Source organism: Schistocerca serialis, chromosome 11 (genome assembly GCF_023864345.2).
Source record: "Schistocerca serialis cubense isolate TAMUIC-IGC-003099 chromosome 11, iqSchSeri2.2, whole genome shotgun sequence".
Lineage (NCBI taxonomy): Eukaryota > Metazoa > Arthropoda > Insecta > Orthoptera > Acrididae > Schistocerca > Schistocerca serialis.
This window is the reverse complement of record NC_064648.1, coordinates 20,674,843-20,695,756: the sequence shown is the minus strand read 5'-3', so window position 1 is coordinate 20,695,756 and position 20,914 is coordinate 20,674,843.

Here is a 20,914-nt window from a genome sequence, read left to right as displayed (position 1 = left end):
CCTCTCCTGTGAGTCCAGTTTTAGTTTCCGATGCTTCACTTCAGGTTTACTGTATCCCTTGGACCTTCTTATTGACGATGAAACACAGAAATTGCATCCGAATTTAATACAAAAGGCACAATGCCGTCTAAACTAAAAGAGGACTGACACTCTAACATTCTATGATTTGAACCTCTCCTGTGAGTCCAGTTTTAGATTCCGTTGCTTCACTTAAGGTTTACAGTATACCTTGCACCTTCGTATTGACGATGAAACACAGAAATTGCATCCGAATTTAATACAAAAGGCACAATGCCGACTTAAGTACAAGAGGACTGACATTCTAACTTTCTATGATTTGAACCTCTCCTGTGAGTCCAGTTTTAGATTCCGATGCTTCACTTCAGGTTTACTGTATACCTTGCTCCTTCTTATTGACGATGAGACACAGAAATTGCATCCGAATTTAATACAAAAGGCACAATGCCGACTTAAGTACAAGGGGACTGACATTCTAACTTTCTATGATTTGAACCTCTCATGTGAATCCAATTTTAGATTCCATTGTTTCACTTCAGGTTTACTGTATCCCTTGGACATTCTTATTGACGATGAAACGCAGAAATTGCTCCCCAATTTAATACAAAAGCACATTACCGACTCAAGTACAACAGGAGTGACACTCTAACATTCTATGATTTGAACCTCTCCTGTGAGTCCAGTTTTAGATTCCGATGCTTCACTTCAGGTTTATTGTATCCCTTGGACCTTCTTATTGACGATGAAACACAGAAATTGCATCCGAATTAAATTCAAAAATCACAATGCCGACTTAAGTACAAAAGGACTGACACTCTAATTTTCTGTGATTTGAACTTTTCCTGTGAGTCCAGTTTTAGATTCCGAAGCTTCACTTCAGGTTTACTGTATCCCATGGACCTTCTTATTGACGATGAAACACAGAAATTGCATCCGAATGTAATACAAAAGGCACAATGGCGACTTAAGTACAAGTCTACTGACACTCTCAATTTTTATGATGTGAACCTCTCCTGTGAGTCCAGTTTCAGAATCCGATGCTTCACTTCAGGTTTACTGCATACCTTGCACCATGTTATTGACGATGAAACACAGAAATTGCATCGGAATTAAATTCAAAATGCACAATACCGACTTAAGTACAAGAGGACTGACACTCTCACTTTCTGTGATTTGAACCTCTCCTATGAATCCAGTTTTAGATCCCGATGCATCACTTCAGGTTTACTGTATCCCAAGGACCTTTTTATTGACGATGATACACAGAGTTTGCATCAAAATTTAATACAAAAGGTACAATGCCGACTTAAGTACAAGAGGACATACACTCTTACTTTCTATGATTTGAACCTCTCCTGTGAGTCCAGTTTTAGATTCCGATGTTTCACTTCAGGTTTATTGTATTCCTTGGACCATCTTATTGACTATGAAACACAGGAATTGCATCCGAATTTAATACAAATGGATTATTTGCCAACTTAAGTACAAGAGGACTGACACTCTCTCTTTCTATGATTTGAACCTCTCCTGTGAGTCCGGTTTTAAATTCCGATGCTTCACTTCATGTTTACTGTATACCTTGCACCTTCTTATTGACGACGAAACATAGAAATTGCATCGGAATTTAATGCAAAAGCCACAATACCGACTTAAATGAAAGAAGACTAACAGTCTAACTTTCTATGACTTGAAACTCTCATGTGAGTCCAGTTTTAGATTCCGATGCTTCACTTCAGGTTTACTGTATCCTTTGGACCTTCTTATTGACGATGAAACACAGAAATTGCATCCGAATTTAATACAAATGGCACAATGTCGACTTAAGTACAAGAGGACTGACACTCTCACTTTCTGTGATTTGAACCTCTCCTGTGAGTCCAGTTTTAGATTCCGATGCTTCACTTCAGGTTTACAGTATACCTTGCACCTTCTTATTGACGATGAAGCACAGAAATTGCATCCGAATTTAACACAAAAGGCACAATGCCGACTTAAGTACAAGAGGACTGACATTCTAACTTTCTATGATTTGAACCTCTCCTGTGAGTCCAGTTTTAGTTTCCGATGCTTCACTTCAGGTTTACTGTATCCCTTGGACCTTCTTATTGACGATGAAACACAGAAATTGCATCCGAATTTAATACAAAAGGCTCAATGCCAACTTAAGTAAAAGAGGACTGACACTCTAACATTCTATGATTTGAACCTCTCCTGCGAGTCCAGTTTTAGATTCCGATGCTTCTTTAAGGTTTACTGTATCCCTTGGACCTTCTTATTGACGATGAAACACAGAAATTGCATCCGAATTTAATACAAAAGGCACAATGCCGACTTAAGTAAAAGAGGACTGACACTCTAACATTCTATGATTTGAACCTCTCATGTGAGTCCAGTTTTAGATTCCGATGCTTCACTTCAGCTTTACTGTATCCCTTGGACCTACTTATTGACGATGAAACACAGAAATTGCATCCGAATTTAATACAAATGGCACAATGTCGACTTAAGTACAAGAGGACTGACACTCTCACTTTCTATGATTTGAACCTCTCCTCTGAGTCCAGTTTTAGATTCCGATGCTTCACTTCAGGTTTACAGTATTCCTTGCACCTTCTAATTGACGATGAAACACAGAAATTGCATCCGAATGTAATACAAAAGGCACAATGCCGACTTAAGTACAAGAGGACTGACATTCTAACTTTCTATGATTTGAACCTCTCCTGTGAGTCCAGTTTTAGTTTCCGATGCTTCACTTCAGGTTTACTGTATCCCTTGGACCTTCTTATTGACGATGAAACACAGAAATTGCATCCGAATTTAATACAAAAGGCACAATGCCGACTAAACTAAAAGAGGACTGACACTCTAACATTCTATGATTTGAACCTCTCCTGTGAGTCCAGTTTTAGATTCCGATGCTTCACTTCAGGTTTACAGTATACCTTGCACCTTCTTATTGACGATGAAACACAGAAATTGCATCCGAATTTAATACAAAAGGCACAATGCCGACTTAAGTACAAGAGGACTGACATTCTAACTTTCTATGATTTGAACCTCTCCTGTGAGTCCAGTTTTAGTTTCCGATGCTTCACTTCAGGTTTACTGTATCGCTTGGACCTTCTTATTGACGATGAAACAGAGAAAATGCATCCGAATTTAATACAAAAGGCACAATGCCGACTTAAGTAAAAGGGGACTGACACTCTAACATTCTATGATTTGAACCTCTCCTGCGAGTGCAGTTTTAGTTTCCGATGCTTCACTTAAGGTTTACTGTATCCCTTGGACTTTCTTATTGACGATGAAACACAGAAATTGCATCCGAATTTAATACAAAAGGCACAATACCTACTCAAGTACCAGAGGAGTGACACTCTAATTTTCAATGATTTGAATCTCACCTGTGAGTCCAGTTTTAGACTCCGATGCTTCACTTCAGGTTTACTGTATCCCTTGGACCTTCTTATTGACGATGAAACACAGAAATTGCATCGGAATTAAATTCAAAAGGCACAATGCCGACCTAAGTAGAAGATGACTGACACTCTCACTTTCTATGATTTGTACCTCTCCTGTGAGTCCAGTTTTAGATTCTGATGCTTCACTTCAGGTTTATAATATATCTTGCACCTTCTTATTGACGATGAAACACAGAAATTGCATCCGAATTTAATACAAAAGGCACAATGCCGACTTAAGTACAAGAGGACTGACATTCTAACTTTCTATGATTTGAACCTCTCCTGTTAGTCCAGTTTTAGTTTCCGATGCTTCACTTCAGGTTTACTGTATCCCTGGGACCTTCTTATTGACGATGAAACACAGAAATTGCATCCGAATTTAATACAAAAGGTACATTGCCGACTTAAGTAAGAGAGGACTGACACTCTAACATTCTATGATTTGAACCAATCATGTGAGTCCAGTTTTAGATTCCGATGCTTCACTTCAGGTTTACTGTATCCCTTGGACCTACTTATTGACGATGAAACACAGAAATTGCATCCGAATTTAATACAAATGGCACAATGTCGACTTAAGTACAAGAGGACTGACACTCTCACTTTCTATGATTTGAACCTCTCCTGTGAGTCCAGTTTTAGATTCCGATGCTTCACTTCAGGTTTACAGTATACCTTGCACCTTCTTATTGACGATGAAACACAGAAATTGCATCCGAATTTAATACAAAAGGCACAATGCCGACTTAAGTACAAGAGGTCTGACATTCTAACTTTCTGTGATTTGAACCTCTCCTGTTAGTCCAGTTTTAGTTTCCGATGCTTCACTTCAGGTTTACTGTATCCCTGGGACCTTCTTATTGACGATGAAACACAGAAATTGCATCTGAATTTAATACAAAAGGTACATTGCCGACTTAAGTTAGAGAGGACTGACACTCTAACATTCTATGATTTGAACCAATCATGTGAGTCCAGTCTTAGATTCCGATGCTCCACTTAAGGTTTACTGTATCCTTTGCACCTTCTTTTTGACGATGAAACGCAGAAAATGCATCGGAATTAAATTCAAAAGGCACAATGCCGACCTTAGTAGAAGTGGACTGACACTCTCATTTTCTATGAATTGAACCTCTCCTGTGAGTCCAGTTTTAGATTCCGATGTTTCACTTCAGGTTTACTGTATACCTTGCACCTTCTTATTGACGATGAAACACAGAAATTGCATCGGAAATAAATTCAAAAGACACAATGCCGACTTAAGTACAAGAGGACTGACACTCTCACTTTCTATGATGTGAACCTCTCCTGTGAGTCCAGTTTTAGATTCCGATGCTTCACTTCAGGTTTACTGTATCCCTTGGACCTGCTTATTGACGATGAAACACAGAGTTTGCATCCGAATTTAATACAAAAGGTACAATGCCGACTTAAGTACAAGAGGACCGACACTCTAACTTTCTATGATTTGAACCTCTTCTGTGAGACCAGTTTTAGATTCCGATGCTTCACTTCAGGTTTACTGTATACCTTGCTCCTTCTTATTGACGATGAGACACAGAAATTGCAACCGAATTTAATACAAAAGGCACAATGCTGACATAAGTACAAGAGGACGGACATTCTAACTTTCTATGATATGAACCTCCTATGTGAATCCAATTTTAGATTCCGATGCTTCACTTCAGGTTTACTGTATCCCTTGGACATTCTTATTGACAATGAAACACAGAAATTGCTCCCCAATTTAATACAAAAGCACAATACCGACTCAAGTACAACAGGAGTGACACTCTAACTTTCTATGATTTGAACCTCTCCTGTGACTCCAGTTTTAGATTCCGATGCTTCACTTCAGGTTTATTGTATCCCTTGGACCTTCTTATTGACGATGAAACACAGAAATTGCATCCGAATTAAATTCAAAAATCACAATGCCGACTTAAGTACAAAAGGACTGACACTCTAACTTTCTATGATTTGAACCTCTCCTGTGAGTCCAGTTTTAGATTCCGAAGCTTCACTTCAGGTTTACTGTATCCCTTGGACCTTCTTATTGACGATGAAACATAGAAATTGCATCCGAATTTAATACAAAAGGCACAATGGCGACTTAAGTACAAGACTACTGTCACTCTCAATTTCTATGATGTGAACCTCTCCTGTGAGTCCAGTTTCAGATTCCGATGCTTCACTTCAGGTTTACTGCATACCTTGCACCATCTTATTGACGATGAAACACATAAATTGCATCGGAATTAAATTCAAAATGCACAATACCGACTTAAGTACAAGAGGACTGACACTCTCACTTTCTAAGATTTGAACCTCTCCTGTGAGTCCAGTGTTAGATTCCGATGCTTCACTTCAGGTTACTGTATCCCTTGGACCTTCTTATTGACGATGAAACACAGAAATTGCATCCGAATTTAATACAAATGCCACAATGCCGACTTAAGTACAAGAGGACTGACACTCTAACTTTCTATGATTTGAACCTCTCCTGTGAGTCTAGTTTTAGATTTCGATGCTTCACTTTAGGTTTACTGTATACCTTGCACCTTCTTATTGACGATGAAACACAGAAATTGCACCCGAATTTAATACAAAAGGCACAATGCCGACTTAAGTACAACAGGACTGACATTCTAACTTTCTATGATTTGAACCTCTCCTGTGAGTCCAGTTTTAGATTCTGGTGCTTCACTTCAGTTTTTCTGTATACCTTGCACCTTCCGATTGACGATAAAACACAGAAATTGCATCGGAATTTAATACAAAATGCACAATGCCGACCTAAGTAAAAGAGGACTGACACTATAACTTTCTATGATTTGAACCTCTCCAGTGAGTCCAGTTTCAGATTCCGATGCTTCACTTAAGGTTTACAGTGTCCCTTGGACCTTCTTATTACCGATGAAACACTAACATTGCACCTGAATTTAATACAAATGGCACAATGCCGACTTAAGTACAAGAGGACTGACACATTCACTTTCTATGATTTGAACCTCTCCTGTGAGTCCAGTTTTAGATTCCGATGCTCCACTTCAGGTCTAATGTATCCCTTGGGCCTTCGTATTGACGATGAAACACAGAAATTGCATCGGAATTAAATTCGAAACTCACAATGCCGACTTAAGTAAAAGATGACTGACACTCTCACTTTCTATGATTTGAACCTCTCCTGTGAGTCTAGTTTTAGATTCCGATGCTTCACTTCAGGTTTACTGTATCACTTAGACCTTCTTATTGACGATGAAACACAGAAATTGCATCGGAACTAAATTCAAAAATCACAATGCCGACTTAAGTACAAGAGGACTGACACTATAACGTTCTATGAATTGAACCTCTCCTGTGAGTCCAGTTTTAGATTCCGATGCATCGATTCAGGTTTACTGTATCCTTTGGACCTTCTTATTGACGATGAAACACAGAGTTTGCATCCGAATTTAATACAAAAGGCACAATGCCGACTTAAGTACAAGAGGACTGACACTCTAACTTTCTATGATTTGAACCTCTCCTGTGTGTCCAGTTTTAGATTCCGATGCTTCACTTTAGGTTTACTGTATACCCTGCACCTTCTTATTGATGATGAAACACAGAAATTGCATCGGAATTAAATTCAAAAGGCACAATGCCGACTTAAGTACAAGAGGACTGACACTCTCACTTTCTATGATTTGAACCTCTCCTGTGAGTCCAGTTTTAGATTCCGATGCTTCACTTCAGGTTTTCTGTATCCCTTGGACCTTCTTATTAACGATGAGACACAGAGTTTGCATCCGAATTTAATACAAAAGGTACAATGCCGACTTAAGTACAAGAGGACGGACACACTAACTTTCTATGATTTGAACCTCTCCTGTGAGTCCAGTTTAAGAATCCGATGCTTCACTTCAGGTATACTGTATCTCTTGGACCTTCTTATTGACGATGAAACACAGAAATTGCTTCCGAATTTAATACAAAAATCACAATGGCGACTTAAGTACAAGAGGACTGACACTCTCACTTTCTATGATTTGAACCTCTCCTGTGAGTCCAGTTTTAGATTCTGATGCTTCACTTCAGGTTTACTGTATCCCTTGGACCTTCTTATTGACGATGAAACACAGAGTTTGCATCCGAATTTAATACAAAAGGTACAATGCCGACTTAAGTACAAGAGGACTGACACACTAACTTTCTATGATTTGAACCTCTCCTGTGAGTCCAGTTTAAGATTCCGATGCTTCACTTTAGGTTTACTGTATCCCTTGGACCTTCTTATTGACGATGAAACACAGAAATTGCACCCGAATTTAAGACAAATGGCACAATGCTGACTTAAGTACAAGAGGACTGACACTCTCACTATCTATGATTTGAACCTCTCCTGTGAGACCAGTTTTAGATTCCGATGCTCCACTTCAGGTTTACTGTATCCCTTGGACCTTCTTATTGACTATGAAACACAGAGTTTGCATCCGAATTTAATACAAAAGGCACAATGCCGACTTAAGTACAAGATTAATGACACTCTAACTTTCTATGATTTGAATCCCTCCTGTGAGTCTAGTTTTAGATTCCGATGCTTCACTTCAGGTTTACTGTATCCCTTGGACCTTCATATTGACGATGAGACACAGAAATTGGATCCGAATTTAATACAAAAGGCACAATGGCGACTTAAGTACAAGAGGACTGACACTCTCACTTTCAATGATTTGATCCTCTCCTGTGAGTCCAGTTTCAGATTCCGATGCTTCACTTCAGGTTTACCGTATACCTTGCACCTTGTTATTGATGATGAAACACAGAAATAGCATCGGAATTAAATTCAAAAGGCACAATGCCGACTTAAGTACAAGAGGACTCATACTCTCACTTTCTATTATTTGAACCTCTCCTGGGAGTCCAGTTTTAGATTCCGATGCTTCACTTCAGCTTTACTGTATACCTTGCAACTTCTTATTGACGATGAAACACAGATATTGCATCGGAATTAAATTCAAAAGGCACAATGCCAACTTAAGTACAAGAGGACTGACACTCTAATTTTCTATGATTTGAACCTCTCCTGTGAGTCCAGTTTTAGATTCCGATGCTTCACTTCAGGTTTACAGTATCCCTTGGACCTTCTTATTGATGATGAAACACAGACGTTGCATCCAAATTCAATACAAAAATCACAACGGCGACTTAAGTACAGGAGGACTGACACTCTCACTTTCTATGATTTGAACCTCTCCTGTGAGTCCAGTTTTAGATTCCGATGCTTCACTTTAGGTTTACTGTATACCTTGCACCTTCTTACTGACGATGAAACACAGAAATTGCAACCGAATTTAATACAAAAAGCACAATGCCGACTTAAGTACAAGAGGACTGACATTCTAACTTTCTATGATTTGAACCTCTCCTGTGAGTCCAATTTTAGATTCCGATGCTTCACTTCAGTTTTACTGTATACCTTGCACTTCTGATTGACGATGAAACACAGAAATTGCATCGGAATTTAATACAAAATGCACAATGCCGACCTAAGTAAAAGAGGACTGACACTATAACTTTCTATGATTTGAACCTCTCCAGTGAGTCCAGTTTTAGATTCCGATGCTTCACTTAAGGATTACTGTATCCCTTGGACCTTCTTATTGACGAAGAAACACAGAAATTGCATCCGAATTTAATACAAAAGGCACAATAGCGACTTAAGTACAAGAGGAGTGACACTTTAACTTTCTATGATATGAATCTCTCCTGTGAGTCCAGTTTCAGATTCCGATGCTTCACTTCATGTTTACTGTATCCCTTGGACCTACTTATTGTCGATGAAACACAGAAATTGCATCGGAATTTAATTCAAATGGCACAATGCCGACCTAAGTAGAAGAGGACTGACACTATCACTTTCTATTATTTGAACCTCTCCTGTGAGTCCAGTTTTAAATTCCGATGCTTCACTTCAGGTTTACTGTATCCCTTGGACCTTCTTATTGACGATGAAACACAGAAATTCACCCGAATTTAATACAAATGCCACAATGCCGACTTAATTACAAGAGGACTGACACTCTCACTTTCTATGATTTGAATCTCTCCTGTGAGTCCAGTTTTAGATTCCGTTGCTTCACTTCAGGTTTACTGTATACCTTGCACTTTCTTATTGACGATGAAACACAGAAATTGCATCCAAATTTAATACAAAAGGCACAATGCCGACTAAAGTACAGGAGGACTGACATTCTAACTATCTATGATTTGAACCTCTCCTGTGAGTCCAGTTCTAGATTCCGATGCTCACTTCAGGTTACTGTATCCCTTGGACCTTCTTATTGAAGATGAAACACAGAAATTGCACCCGAATTTAATACAAAAGGCACAATACAGACTCAAGTACAAGAGGAGTGACACTCTAACTTTAAAAGATTTGAACGTCTCCTGTGAGTCCAGTTTTAGATTCCGATGCTTCACTTCAGGTTTACTGTATCCCTTGGACCTTCTTATTGACGATGAAACACAGATATTGCATCCGAATTTAATATAAATGCCACAATGCCGACTTAAGTACAAGAGGACTGACACCCCCACTTTCTATGATTTGAACATTTCCTGTGAGTCCAGTTTTAGATTCCGATGCTTCACTTCAGGTTTACTGTATCCCTTGGACCTTCTTATTGACGAGGAAACACTAACATTGCACCTGAATTTAATACAAATAGCACAATGCCGACTTAAGTACAAGAGGACTGACACTTTCACTTTCTATGATTTGAACCTCTCCTGTGAGTCCAGTTTTAGATTCCGATGCCCCACTTCAGGTCTACTGTATCCCTTGGACCTTCGTATTGACGATGAAACACAGAGATTGCATCGGGATTAAATTCGAAACTCACAATGCCGACTTAAGTAAAAGAGGACTGACACTCTCACTTTCTATGATTTGAACCTCTCCTGTGAGTCTAGTTTTAGATTCCGATGCTTCACTTCAGGTTTACTGTATCACTTAGACCTTCTTATTGACGATGAAACACAGAAATTGCATCGGAACTAAATTCAGAAATCACAATGCCGACTTAAGTACAAGAGGACTGACACTCTCACTTTCTATGATTTGAACCTCTCCTGTGAGTCCAGTTTTAGATTCCGATGCTTCACTTCAGGTTTACTGTATCCCTTGGACCTTCTTATTAACGATGAAACACAGAGTTTGCATCCGAATTTAATACAAAAGGTACAATGCCGACTTAAGTACAAGAGGACTGACACACTAACTTTCTATGTTTTGAACCTCTCCTGTGAGTCCAGTTTAAGAATCCGATGCTTAACTTCAGGTATCCTGTATCCCTTGGACCTTCTTATTGACGATGAAACACAGAAATTGCTTCCGAATTTAATACAAAAATCACAATGGCGACTTAAGTACAAGAGGACTGACACTCTCACTTTCTATGATTTGAACCTCTCCAGTGAGTCCAGTTTTAGATTCTGATGCTTCACTTCAGGTTTACTGTATCCCTTGGACCTTCTTATTGACGATGAAACACAGAGTTTGCATCCGAATTTAATACAAACGGTACAATGCCGACTTAAGTAAAAAGAGCACTGACACACTAACTTTCTATGATTTGAACCTCTCCTGTGAGTCCAGTTTAAGAATCCGATGCTTCACTTCAGGTTTACTGTATCCCTTGGAACTTCTTATTGACGATGAAACACAGAAATTGCACCCGAATTTAATACAAATGGCACAATGCTGACTTAAGTACAAGAGGACTGACACTCTCACTATCTATGATTTGAACCTCTCCTGTGAGTCCAGTTTTAGATTCCGATGCTGCACTTCAGGTTTACTGTATCCCTTGGACCTTCTAATTGACGATGAAACACAGAGTTTGCATCCGTATTTAATACAAAAGGCACAATGCCGACTTAAGTACAATAGTAATGACACTCTAACTTTCTATGATTTGAACCCCTCCTGTGAGTCCAGTTTTAGATTCCGATGCTTCACTTCAGGTTTACTGTATCCCTTGGACCTTCTTATTGACGATGAGACACAGAAATTGGATCCGAATTTAATACAAAAGGCACAATGGCGACTTAAGTACAAGAGGACTGACACTCTCACTTTCAATGATTTGATCCTCTCCTGTGAGTCCAGTTTCAGATTCCGATGCTTCACTTCAGGTTTACTGTATACCTTGCACCTTGTTATTGACGATGAAACACAGAAATTGCATCGGAATTAAATTCAAAAGGCACAATGCCGACTTAAGTACAAGAGGACTGACACTCTCACTTTCTATTATTTGAACCTCTCCTGGGAGTCGAGTTTTAGATTCCGATGCTTCACTTCAGGTTTACTGTCTCCCTTGGACCTTCTTATTGACGATGAAACACAGAAATTGCATCGGAATTAAATTCGAAACTCACAATGCCGACTTAAGTAAAAGAGGACTGACACTCGCACTTTCTATGATTTGAACCACTCCTGTGAGTCCAGCTTTGGATTCCGATGCTTAACTTCAGGTTTACTGTATCACTTAGACCTACTTATTGACAATGAAACACAGAAATTGCATCGGAATTAAATTCAAAACTCACAATGCCGACTTAAGTACAAGAGGTCTGACACTCTCACTTTCTATGATTTGAACCTCTCCTGTGAGTCCAGTTTTAGATTCCGATGCTTCACTTCAGGTTTACAGTATCCCTTGGACCTTCTTACTGACGATGAAACACAGAGTTTGCATCCGAATTTAATACAAAAGGCACAATGCCGACTTACGTACAAGAGGACTGACACTCTAACTTTCTATGATTTGAACCCCTCCTGTGAGTCTAGTTTTAGATTCCGATGCTTCACTTAAGGTTTACTGTATACCCTGCACCTTATTATTGACGATGAAACACAGAAATTGCATCCAAATTTAATACAAAAGGCACAATGCTGACTAAAGTACAGGAGGACTGACATTCTAACTATCTATGATTTGAACCTCTCCTGTGAGTCCAGTTCTAAATTCCGATGCTCACTTCAGGTTACTGTATCCCTTGGACCTTTTTATTGAAGATGAAACACAGAAATTGCACCCGAATTTAATACAAAAGGCACAATACAGACTCAAGTACAAGAGGAGTGACACTCTAACTTTATAAGATTTGAACCTCTCCTGTGAGTCCAGTTTTAGATTCCGATGCTTCACTTCAGGTTTACTGTATCCCTTGGACCTTCTTATTGACGATGAAACACAGAAATTGCATCCGAATTTAATATAAATGCCACAATGCCGACTTAAGTACAAGAGGACTGACACCCCCACTTTCTCCGATTTGAACATTTCCTGTGTGTCCAGTTTTAGATTCCGATGCTTCACTTCAGATTTAGTGTATCCCTTGGACCTTCTTATTGACGATGAAACACTAACATTGCACCTGAATTTAATACAAATAGCACAATGCCGACTTAAGTACAAGAGGACTGACACTTTCACTTTCTATGATTTGAACCTCTCCTGTGAGTCCAGTTTTAGATTCCGATGCCCCACTTCAGGCCTACTGTATCCCTTGGACCTTCGTATTGACGATGAAACACAGAGATTGCATCGGGATTAAATTCGAAACTCACAATGCCGACTTAAGTAAAAGAGGACTGACACTCTCACTTTCTATGATTTGAACCTCTCCTGTGAGTCTAGTTTTAGATTCCGATGCTTCACTTCAGGTTTACTGTATCACTTAGACCTTCTTATTGACGATGAAACACAGAAATTGCATCGGAACTAAATTCAGAAATCACAATGCCGACTTAAGTAAAAGAGGACTGACACTCTCACTTTCTATGATTTGAACCTCTCCTGTGAGTCCAGTTTTAGATTCCGATGCTTCACTTCAGGTATCCTGTATCCCTTGTACCTTCTTATTGACGATGAAACACAGAAATTGCTTCCGAATTTAATACAAAAATCACAATGGCGACTTAAGTACAAGAGGACTGACACTCTCACCTTCTATGATTTGAACCTCTCCAGTGAGTCCAGTTTTAGATTCTGATGCTTCACTTCAGGTTTACTGTATCCCTTGGACCTTCTTATTGACGATGAAACACAGAGTTTGCATCCGAATTTAATACAAACGGTATAATGCCGACTTAAGTAAAAAGAGCACTGACTCACTAACTTTCTATGATTTGAACCTCTCCTGTGAGTCCAGTTTAAGAATCCGATGCTTCACTTCAGGTTTACTGTATCCCTTGGAACTTCTTATTGACGATGAAACACAGAAATTGCACCCGAATTTAATACAAATGGCACAATGCTGACTTAAGTACAAGAGGACTGACACTCTCACTATCTATGATTTGAACCTCTCCTGTGAGTCCAGTTTTAGATTCCGATGCTGCACTTCAGGTATACTGTATCCCTTGGACCTTCTAATTGACGATGAAACACAGAGTTTGCATCCGAATTTAATACAAAAGGCACAATGCCGACTTAAGTACAATTTTAATGACACTCTAACTTTCTATGATTTGAACCCCTAATGTGAGTCCAGTTTTAGATTCCGATGCTTCACTTCAGGTTTACTGTATCCCTTGGACCTTCTTATTGACGATGAGACACAGAAATTGGATCCGAATTTAATACAAAAGGCACAATGGCGACTTAAGTACAAGAGGACTGACACTCTCACTTTCAATGATTTGATCCTCTCCTGTGAGTCCAGTTTCAGATTCCGATGCTTCACTTCAGTCTTACTGTATACCTTGCACCTTGTTATTGACGATGAAACACAGAAATTGCTTCGGAATTAAATTCAAAAGGCACAATGCCGACTTAAGTACAAGAGGACTGACACCCCCACTTTCTATGATTTGAACATTTCCTGTGAGTCCAGTTTTAGATTCCGATGCTTCACTTCAGGTTTACTGTATCCCTTGGACCTTCTTATTGACGATGAAACACTAACATTGCACCTGAATTGAATACAAATAGCACAATGCCGACTTAAGTACAAGAGGACTGACACTTTCACTTTCTATGATTTGAACCTCTCCTGTGAGTCCAGTTTTAGATTCCGATGCCCCACTTCAGGTCTACTGTATCCCTTGGACCTTCGTATTGACGATGAAACACAGAGATTGCATCGGGATTAAATTCGAAACTCACAATGCCGACTTAAGTAAAGGAGGACTGACACTCTCACTTTCTATGATTTGAACCTCTCCTGTGAGTCTAGTTTTAGATTCCGATGCTTCACTTCAGGTTTACTGTATCACTTAGACCTTCTTATTGACGATGAAACACAGAAATTGCATCGGAACTAAATTCAGAAATCACAATGCCGACTTAAGTACAAGAGGACTGACACTCTCACTTTCTATGATTTGAACCTCTCCTGTGAGTCCAGTTTTAGATTCCGATGCTTCACTTCAGGTTTACTGTATCCCTTGGACCTTCTTATTAACGATGAAACACAGAGTTTGCATCCGAATTTAATACAAAAGGTACAATGCCGACTTAAGTACAAGAGGACTGACACACTAACTTTCTATGATTTGAACCTCTCCTGTGAGTCCAGTTTAAGAATCCGATGCTTCACTTCAGGTATCCTGTATCCCTTGGACCTTCTTATTGACGATGAAACACAGAAATTGCTTCCGAATTTAATACAAAAATCACAATGGCGACTTAAGTACAAGAGGACTGACACTCTCACTTTCTATGATTTGAACCTCTCCAGTGAGTCCAGTTTTAGATTCTGATGCTTCACTTCAGGTTTACTGTATCCCTTGGACCTTCTTATTGACGATGAAACACAGAAATTGCATCGGAATTAAATTCAAAAGGCGCAATGCCGAGTTAAGTACAAGAGGACTGACACTCTCACTTTCTATGATTTGAACCTCTCCTGTGAGTCCAGTTTTAGATTCTGATGCTGCACTTCAGGTTTACTGGAGCCCTTGGACCTTCTTATTAACGATGAAACACAGAGTTTGCATCCGAATTTAATACAAAAGGTACAATGCCGACTTAAGTACAAGAGGACTGACGCACTAACTTTCTATGATTTGAACCTCTCCTGTGAGTCCAGTTTAAGAATCCGATGCTTCACTTCAGGTATACTGTATCCCTTGGACCTTCTTATTGACGATGAAGCACAGAAATTGCTTCCGAATTTAATACAAAAATCACAATGGCGACTTAAGTACAAGAGGACTGACACTCTCACTTTCTATGATTTGAACCTCTCCAGTGAGTCCAGTTTTAGATTCTGATGCTTCACTTCAGGTTTACTGTATCCCTTGGACCTTCTTATTGACGATGAAACACAGAGTTTGCATCCGAATTTAATACAAACGGTACAATGCCGACTTAAGTAAAAAGAGCACTGACACACTAACTTTCTATGATTTGAACGTCTCCTGTGAGCCCAGTTTAAGAATACGATGCTTCACTTCAGGTTTACTGTATCCCTTGGAACTTCTTATTGACGATGAAACACAGAAATTGCACCCGAATTTAATACAAATGGCACAATGCTGACTTAAGTACAAGAGGACTGACACTCTCACTATCTATGATTTGAACCTCTCCTGTGAGTCCAGTTTTAGATTCCGATGCTGCACTTCAGGTTTACTGTATCCCTTGGACCTTCTTATTGACGATGAAACACAGAGTTTGCATCCGAAATTAATACAAAAGGCACAATGCCGACTTAAGTACAAGAGTAATGACACTCTAACTTTCTATGATTTGAACCCCTCCTGTGAGTCCAGTTTTAGATTCCGATGCTTCACTTCAGGTTTACTGTATCCCTTGGACCTTCTTATTGACGATGAGACACAGAAATTGGATCCGACTTTAATACAAAAGGCACAATGGCGACTTAAGTACAAGAGGACTGACACTCTCACTTTCAATGATTTGATCCTCTCCTGTGAGTCCAGTTTCAGATTCCGATGCTTCACTTCAGGTTTACTGTATACCTTGCACCTTGTTATTGACGATGAAACACAGAAATTGCATCGGAATTAAATTCAAAAGGCACAATGCCGACTTAAGTACAAGAGGACTGACACTCTCACTTTCTATTATTTGAACCTCTCCTGGGAGTCGAGTTTTAGATTCCGATGCTTCACTTCAGGTTGACTGTATCCCTTGGACCTTCTTATTGACGATGAAACACAGAAATAGCATCGGAATTAAATTCGAAACTCACAATGCCGACTTAAGTAAAAGAGGACTGACACTCGCACTTTCTATGATTTGAACCACTCCTGTGAGCCCAGCTTTGGATTCCGATGCTTAACTTCAGTTTTACTGTATCACTTAGACCTACTTATTGACAATGAAACACAGAAATTGCATCGGAATTAAATTCAAAACTCACAATGCCGACTTAAGTACAAGAGGACTGACACTATAACTTTCTATGATTTGAACCTCTCCTGTGAGTCCAGTTTTAGATTCCGATGCTTCACTTCAGGTTTACAGTATCCCTTGGACCTTCTTACTGACGATGAAACACAGAGTTTGCATCCGAATTTAATACAAAAGGCACAATGCCGACTTAAGTACAAGAGGACTGACACTCTAACTTTCTATGATTTGAACCTCTCCTGTGAGTCTAGTTTTAGATTCCGATGCTTCACTTAAGGTTTACTGTATACCCTGCACCTTATTATTGACGATGAAAGACAGAAATTGCATCGGAATTAAATTCAAAAGGCACAATGCCGACTTAAGTACAAGAGGACTGACACTCTCACTTTCTATGATTTGAACCTCTCCTGTGAATCCAGTTTTAGATTCCGATGCATCACTTCAGGTTTACTATATACCTTGGACCTTCTTATTGACGATGAAACACAGAGTTTGCATCCGAATGTAATACAAAAGGCACAATGCCGACTTAAGTACAAGAGGACTGACACACTAACTTTCTATGATTTGAACCTCTCCTGTGAGTCCAGTTTAAGAATCCGATGCTTCACTTCAGGTATACTGTAATCCCCCGGACCTTCTTATTGACGATGAAACACAGAAATTGCTTCCGAATTTAATACAAAAATCACAATGGCGACTTAAGTACAAGAAAACTGACACTCTCACTTTCTATGATTTGAACCTCTCCTGTGAGTCCAGTTTTAGATTCTGATGCTTCACTTCAGGATTACTGTATCCCTTGGACCTTCTTATTGACGATGAAACACAGAAATTGCATCCGAATTTAATACAAATGCCACAATGCCGACTTAAGTACAAGAGGACTGACACCCCCTCTTTCTATGATTTGAACCTGTCCTGTGAGTCCAGTTTAGGAATCCGATGCTTCACTTCAGGTTTACTGTATCCCTTGGACCTTCTTATTGACGATGAAACACAGAAATTGCACCCGAATTTAATACAAATGGCACAATGCCGACTTAATTACAAGACGACAGACACTCTCACTTTCTATGATTTGAACCTCTCCTGTGAGTCAAGTTTTAGATTCCGATGCTTCACTTCAGGTTTACTGTATACCTTGCACCTTCTTATTGACGATGAGACACAGAAATTGCATCCAAATTTAATGCAAAAGGCACAATGCCGACTAAAGTACAGGGGGACAGACATTCTAACTATCTACGATTTGAACCTCTCCTGTGAGTCCAGTTCTAGATTCCGATGCTCACTTCAGATTACTGTATCCCTTGGACCTTCTTATTGAAGATGAAACACAGAAATTGCACCCGAATTTAATACAAAATGCACAATACAGACTCAAGTACAAGAGGAGTGACACTGTAACTTTATTAGATTTGAACGTCTCCTGTGGGTCCAGTTTTAGATTCCGATGCTTCACTTCTGGATTACTGTATCCCTTGAACCTTCTTATTGACGATGAAACACAGAAATTGCATCCGAATTTAATACAAATGCCACAATGCCGACTTAAGTACAAGAGGACTGACACCCCCTCTTTCTATGATTTGAACATTTCCTGTGAGTCCAGTTTTAGATTCCGATGCTTCACTTCAGGTTTACTGTATCCCTTGCACCTTCTTATTGACGATGAAACACTAACATTGCACCTGAATTTAATTCAAATGGCACAATGCCGACTTAAGTACAAGAGGACTGACACTTTCACTTTCTATGATTTGAACCTCTCCTGTGAGTCCAGTTTTAGATTCCGATGCTCCACTTCAGGTCTACTGTATCCCTTGGACCTTCGTATTGACGATGAAACACAGAGATTGCATCGGGATTAAATTCGAAACTCACAATGCCGACTTAAGTAAAAGAGGACTGACACTCTCACTTTCTATGATTTGAACCTCTCCTGTGAGTCTAGTTTTAGATTCCGATGCTCACTTCAGGTTTACTGTATCACTTAGACCTTCTTATTGACGATGAAACACAGAAACTGCATCGGAACTAAATTCAGAAATCACAATGCCGACTTAAGTACAAGAGGACTGACACTCTCACGTTCTATGACTTGAACCTCTCCTGTGAGTCCAGTTTTAGATTCCGGTGCTTCACTTCAGGTTTACTGTATCCCTTGGACCTTCTTGTTAACGATGAAACACAGAGTTTGCATCCGAATTTAATACAAAAGGTACAATGCCGACTTAAGTACAAGAGGACTGACACACTAACTTTCTATGATTTGAACCTCTCCTGTGAGTCCAGTTTAAGAATCCGATGCTTCACTTCAGGTATACTGTATCCCTTGGACCTTCTAATTTACGATGAAACACAGAAATAGCTTCCGAATTTAATACAAAAATCACAATGGCGACTTAAGTACAAGAGGACTGACACTCTCACTTTCTATGATTTGAACCTCTCCTGTGAGTCCAGTTTCAGATTCCGATGCTGCACTTCAGGTTTACTGTATCCCTTGGACCTTCTTATTGACGATGAAACACAGAGTTTGCATCCGAATTTAATACAAAAGGCACAATGCCGACTTAAGTACAAGAGTAATGACACTCTAACTTTCTATGATTTGAACCCCTCCTGTGAGTCCAGTTTTAGATTCCGATGCTTCACTTCAGGTTTACTGTATCCCTTGGACCTTCTTATTGACGATGAGACACAGAAATTGGATCCGAATTTAATACAAAAGGCACAATGGCAACTTAAGTACAAGAGGACTGACACTCTCACTTTCAATGATTTGATCCTCTCCTGTGAGTCCAGTTTCCGATTCCGATGCTTCACGTCAGGTTTACTGTATACCTTGCACCTTGTTATTGACGATGAAACACAGAAATTGCATCGGAATTAAATTCAAAAGGCACAATGCCGACTTAAGTACAAGAGGACTGACACTCTCACTTTCTATTATTTGAACCTCTCCTGGGAGTCCAGTTTTAGATTCCGATGCTTCACTTCAGGTTTACTGTATCCCTTGGACCTACTTATTGACGATGAAACACAGAAATTGCATCGGAATTAATTTCGAAACTCATAATGCCGACTTAAGTAAAAGAGGACTGACACTCGCACTTTCTATGATTTGAACCTCTCCTGTGAGTCCAGTTTTAGATTCCGATGCTTCACTTCAGGTTTGCTGTATCCCTTGGACCTTCTTATTGACGATGAAACAAAGAAATTGCATCGGAATTAAATTCGAAACTCACAATGCCGACTTAAGCAAAAGAGGACTGACACTCTCGCTTTCTATGATTTGAACCTCTCCTGTGAGCCCAGCTTCAGATTCCGATGCTTAACTTCAGGTTTACTGTATCAGTTAGACCTACTTATTGACAATGAAACACAGAAATTGCATCGGAATTAAATTCAAAACTCACAATGCCGACTTAAGTACAAGAGGACTGACACTATAACTTTCTATGATTTGAACCTCTCCTGTGAGTCCAGTTTTAGATTCCGATGCTTCACTTCAGGTTTACTGTATCACTTAGACCTTCTTATTGACGATGAAACACAGAAATTGCATCGGAACTAAATTCAGAAATCACAATGCCGACTTAAGTACAAGAGGACTGACACTCTCACTTTCTATGATTTGAACCTCTCCTGTGAGTCCAGTTTTAGATTCCGATGCTTCACTTCAGCTTTACTGTATCCCTTGGACCTTCTTATTAACGATGAAACACAGAGTTTGCATCCGAATTTAATACAAAAGGTACAATGCCGACTTAAGTACAAGAGGACTGACACACTAACTTTCTATGATTTGAACCTCTCCTGTGAGTCCAGTTTAAGAATCCGATGCTTCACTTCAGGTATCCTGTATCCCTTGGACCTTCTTATTGACGATGAAACACAGAAATTGCTTCCGAATTTAATACAAAAATCACAATGGCGACTTAAGTACAAGAGGACTGACACTATAACTTTCTATGATTTGAACCTCTCCTGTGAGTCCAGTTTTAGATTCCGATGCTTCACTTCAGGTTTACAGTATCCCTT